Raw genomic sequence first — 6000 nt, forward strand, 5'->3', positions numbered from 1 at the left:
AAGCCCTCATCCACTTCTGGAAGCTCACTGACTAGGACAGCCGGTCCGCACACAAGTGGTGGGGACCTCAAATACTGGACAGAGGAGTATGGAATTTCTTCCAGGGAAAAGGAAGCCACTAGAGGTTTCTGTTTGTTTTTTGAGAGGGGTTCTCGCTCTGTCACCCAGGCTGGAGTGCAATGGCGCGATCTTGGCTCGCTGCAATCTCTGTCTCCCAGGTTCTAGCAAGTCTCCTGCCTCAGCCTCCCAAGTAGCTGAGATTACAGGAGCACGCAACCACACCCAGATAATTTTTGTATTTTTAGTAGAGGTGGGGTTTTGCCATGTTGGCCAGGCTGGTTTCGAACCCCTGACCTCAAGTGATCCACCCGCCTTGGCCTCCCAATATGCTAGGATTACAGGCATGAGCCGCCACGCCTGGCCCACTGGAGGTTTGAGAGCAGTGAAGGTTGTAGGCAGATCTGTATATATGTATATAAAGATACATATATTTATATATATTTATATATATTATATTATTATATATATTATATATTATATATATTTATATAATATTAATGTATATATTTATATTATATATATAATATATGATATATATTTATATGATATATATAATATATGATATATATTTATATGATATATATTTATATTATATATATTTTTTATATTATATATTTATATATTATATATTTTATATATATATTTATATATTTATATATTATATATTTATATATATTTATATATTATATATATTATATATTTATATATATTTATATATATTTATATATTATATATATTATATATTTATATATATTTATATATTATATATATTATATATTTATATATATTTATATATTATATATATTATATATTATATATATATTTATATATTATATATTATATATATATTTATATATTATATATTATATATATTTATATATTATATATTATATATATATTTATATATTATATATTATATATATATTTATATATTATATATTATATATATATTTATATATTATATATTATATATATATTTATATATTATATATTATATATATATTTATATATTATATATTATATATATTTATATATTATATATTATATATATATTTATATATTATATATATTTATATATTATATATATTTATATATTTATATATTATATATATTTATATATTTATATATTATATATATTTATATATTTATATATTATATATATTGATATATTTATATATTATATATAAATATATTTATATATTATATATTTATGTATTATATATTTATATTATATATGTGTATGTATATTTATATACATATACACATATATGTGTATGTTTATATACCTATATACATATATGTGTATGTGTGTGTTTATATACCTATATACATATATGTGTATGTGTGTGTTTATACACCTATATACATATATGTGTATGTATGTATATTTATATACATATATACATATATGTGTATGTATGTATATTTATATACATATATGTGTGTATGTATGTTTATATGCATATATACATATGTGTATGTTTATATACATATATGTGTATGTGTGTATACATATATACATATGTGTGTATGTATATATACATATATACATGTGTGTGTGTATATACATATATACATATGTGTGTGTATATATACATATATACATATATGTGTGTGTGTGTGTATATACATATATACATATATGTGTGTGTATGTATATATACTTATATACATATGTGTGTATGTATATATACTTATATACATATATGTGTATGTATATATACTTATATACATATATGTGTGTATGTATATATACTTATACATATGTATATATATATTTATACATATGTGTGTGTGTGTGTATATATATATATATATATTTTTGAGACAGGGTCTCCCTCTGTCACCCAGGCTGGAGTGCAGTGGCACAATCACAGCTCACTGCAACCTCTGCCCCCTGGGCTCGAGTGATCCTCCTACCTCAGCTTCCTGAATAGCTGGGACCACAGGCACCAACAACTATTTTTTTGTATTTTTAGTAGAGACGGGGTCTTGCCATGCTGTCCAGGCTTGTCTTGAACTCCTGAGCGCAAGCAGTCCGCCCACCTCGGCCTCACAAAGTGTTGGAATTACAGGCGTGAGCCACTGCACCTGGCCAGATCTGTATCTTTAAAACAACACCCTGGCTGCTTTGTGGCAGACGAAGGGGTGCAACTGTAAGCTGGGAGACCAATGAAGACACAAGTGTACCGGATCAGGTGAGAGGTAGTAATGTCCATACCAAGATGGTGGCAGTGGAGTAGAGAAAAGCACCAATCCAAGAGACTTTCATTCATTCATTCGTTCATTCAACAAATACTTAGTGAGTGTCTGTCTGTTGAACATTTTTCTGAGTCTGAGAGGTAGGCAGGGGTGAGACCAGAGGTAGCCTTCTAGGCCATGAGAAAGATTCTGGATTTTCTTGTTGGTATAGTGGGAAGCTCTTCATTTTTGAATAGAGAAGTGATATGATCTGCTTGATGTTCTTAAAAGGCCACTCTCTGCTGTATAGATAATGGACTATGTGGAAAAACAGTGGAAGCAGAGATGCCCACAGGTGGCCTGGGCAGTGGTCCAGGTGAAAGATGATGGCAGCATGGAGTAGGGTTGTGGAGTGGGCAGAATTTTTTAAATGCCCCCCAAGACGCCTGCCTTTGGTGCATACACACCTTCTTTCAGTTATCCAATTAGACATGAATCTAGGTGTTCCTGTGAAGAGATTTTGCAGATGTAATTTAAGTCCCAAACCAGCTGACTTTTTGATAGAGAGATATTCTTTGGTGGGCCTGGCCTAATCAGGTGAGGCCATAAAGGGAGCTGAACTCTTTCTATGAAATTAGAAACGTGAGAATTAGAAATGTGAGAAATTAGAAATGTGATTCCACATAAGGGAGAGTCTCTGTTGCTGGCTTTGAAGACAAGTGGGCCACTTGGCAAGGGATGCAAGTGGCCTCTAGAAACTGAGAGACCCCTGGCTGACAACCAGCAAGAAAATGGTGACAGGGTGACAGTCCAACGACCATGAGGAACTGAATGCAGGCAACAACATGAATGAGCTTGGATCCTTTCCTAGAGCCCTCAGGTAGGTACACAGCCCAGTCGTTTAAGAACCCGAGCAGGGAACCCAGTCACACCACATCTGGACTGCTGGACTCTAGACCTGTGAGATCACAAATGGGCAGTGTTTTCTTTTCTTTACTTTTCTTTTGAAACAGAGTTTCGCTCTTTTTGCCCAGGCTGGAGTGCAATGATGTGATCTCGGTTCACTGCAACCTCCACCTCCCAGGTTCAAGTGATTCTCCTGCCTCAGCCTCCCAAGTAGCTGGGATTACAGGAATGCACCACCCCGCCCAGCTAATTTTGTATTTGTAATAGAGATGGGGTTTCACCGTGTTGGCCAGCCTGGTCTCGAACTCTTGACCTCAGGTAATCTGCCCACCTCGGCCTCCCAAAGTGCTGGGATTACAGGCGTGAGCCACTGTGCCCAGCTGACAAATGGGCAGTGTTTTAAGCATCTGCGTTTGTGGCAACTTGTTATGCAGCAATAGAAAATGAATACAGGTGGTGGTGGTGAGAGGCGGTCAGAATGGAGTGTTCTGGAAGTAGAACAGCCAAGAACTTACTAAGGTATGTGAAGAAAAGTAACTGTGGCCAGGTGATGCTGTCTGTTGACAGAGGAAGCCTGGAGGAGCTGCAAATTTGGGTTAGAAAACAAAAAGCTTGGTTTTGGATGTGCTGTTTGAGATCCCAATTAAACATCCAGGGACTCATTGGATATACGAGTCTAGAGCTTGGGGAAAAGTTGGGGCTAGAGATAAAGAGTCTAAGTCATAAGCATAGATGAGAAGTTTAATAATCAACTGGGCTGAGCATGGTGCTCACTCCTGTAATCCCAGAGCTTTGGGAGGCGAAAAAGGGAGAATCTCTTGAGGCCAGGAGTTCGAGACCAGCATCGGCAACACAGCAAAACCCCCGCCTCTACAAAAAATTAAAAAAAAAAAAAAAAAAAAAGGTAGGTGTGCTGGCACATGCCTGTAGTCCCAGCTCCTCTGGAGGCTGAGGCAGGAGAATTGTTTAAGCCCAAAAGTTTGAGGTTGCAGTGAGCCATGATCAAACCACTGCACTTTAGCCTAGATGATAGAGCAAGACCCTGTCTCTATTGAAGAAAAAAAAAGTCAATAGGAAGATTGCTCAGCAATAAATAGAAGCGAACTACTGATACAAACAACATGGGGCCAGTCGCGGTGGCTCTATTCCCAGCACTTCAGGAGGCGGAGGAGGGGGTGGATCATTTGAGGTCAAGAGGTCAAGACCAGCCTGGCCAACATGGTGAAACCCCATCTCTACTAAAAACACAAAAATAAGCTGGGTGTGGTGGCACATGCCTGTAATCCCAGCTACTCAGGAGGCTGAAGCAGAAGAATTGCTTGAACCCTGGAGGCAGAGGCTGCGGTGAGCTAAGATCGAGCCACCGCACTCCAGGCTAGGCGACAGAGGGAGACTTAGTCTCAGAAAAGAAAAAAAAGAAAACCATGGAACTCAAACTCGTAACACTAGGTGAAAGAAGCCAGGCTCAGAAGACTACATACTATATGATTCCATCTCTGTGATGTTCTGGAGAAGGCAAAACCATAGACAAAGATCTGTGGCTGCCAGGGGCAAGGGTTGGGGTAGGGGTTTGAATACCAAGGGACACAGGGTAGGGGGTTTGGAGTGATGGGAATGCTCTGAGAAAATCTTGATTGTGATAGTGGTGACATGACTGCATACATGTGCCAAAACTTGCAAAAGCATACACTAAAAAGGGCAAATCTTAGTCTATGGAAATTATACCTTAATTTGGCCAGGTGCGGTAGCACACGCCTGTAATCCTAGCACTTTGGGAGGCCAAGGCAGGCGGATCACCTGAGGTCAGGAGTTCGAGACCAGCCTAGCCAATATGGCAAAAGCCCATCTCTACTAAAAATACAAAAATTAGCTGGGCATGGTGGCGCACACCTGTAATCCCAGCTATTGGGGAAGCTGAGGAAGGAGAATCGCTTGAACCCGGGAGGTGGAGAGGTTGCAGTAAGCCGAGATGGCACCACTACACTTCAGCCTGTGCAACAGGAGTGAGACTCCATCTCAAAAAAAAAAAAGAAAGAAAATTATACCTTAATTTAACAAATGAAAGAAATGAAAAGCCAATAGTTGCTTGGGCTCATTGAAGAGTGAAGAGAGGAAACAGAAAATAGGTGAGGACTGCACTCTAGGTTGTACCACCATGGAGGTTGGAGAGAGGGAAAGGGAAAGCTGCAAAGAACAAGTGAGGTGAATAGAGGCCGGGCATGGTGGCTCACGCCCGTAATCCCAGCACTTTGGAAGGCTGAGGTGGGAGGATTGCTTGGAGCAATCCTCAGGTCCCTAGGAGTTCAAGACCCACCAGGGCAACTTAGTGAGACCCCGATCTCTGCAAATATAAAAAAAATTAACCAGGCATGGTGGTGTGTGCCTGTAGCCCCAGCTACTTGGGAGGCTGAGGCAGGAAGATTGCTTGAATCCAGGAGTTCGAGGCTGCAGTGACCGTAATTGTGTCACTGCACTCCAGCCTGGGAAACAGATTGAGACCCTGTTTTAAAAAATAAAAACAAAAAAGATGAATATAGTTGGTGAACGAAAGGGATTCAAGCAAATTTGTTGCAGACCTACTAGGTGCTAAGTGTGCTGACATACTGGTCTTACCCACTCACCTTACTGAGATTGTTGGGGAGGTGAAATGGACTAGCCCTGCCATACGGATGAGAGGAAAGTGGTTTGCCCTGGGTCCACACACAGCACAATAGTGGTGAAGTGAGAATATCCATGCTGGTGTGTCCTGCACACTCTTCCCTTTGTATCAAATGAGTGGAAGAATGAATGAGTGAATATCACTGCAGGTGCTGAGGTTTCACTAGCAGATCCCAGCCAAGGATCTGAGAACGT

The sequence above is a fragment of the Gorilla gorilla genome, chromosome 21, assembly GCF_029281585.2.
Source record: "Gorilla gorilla gorilla isolate KB3781 chromosome 21, NHGRI_mGorGor1-v2.1_pri, whole genome shotgun sequence".
Lineage (NCBI taxonomy): Eukaryota > Metazoa > Chordata > Mammalia > Primates > Hominidae > Gorilla > Gorilla gorilla.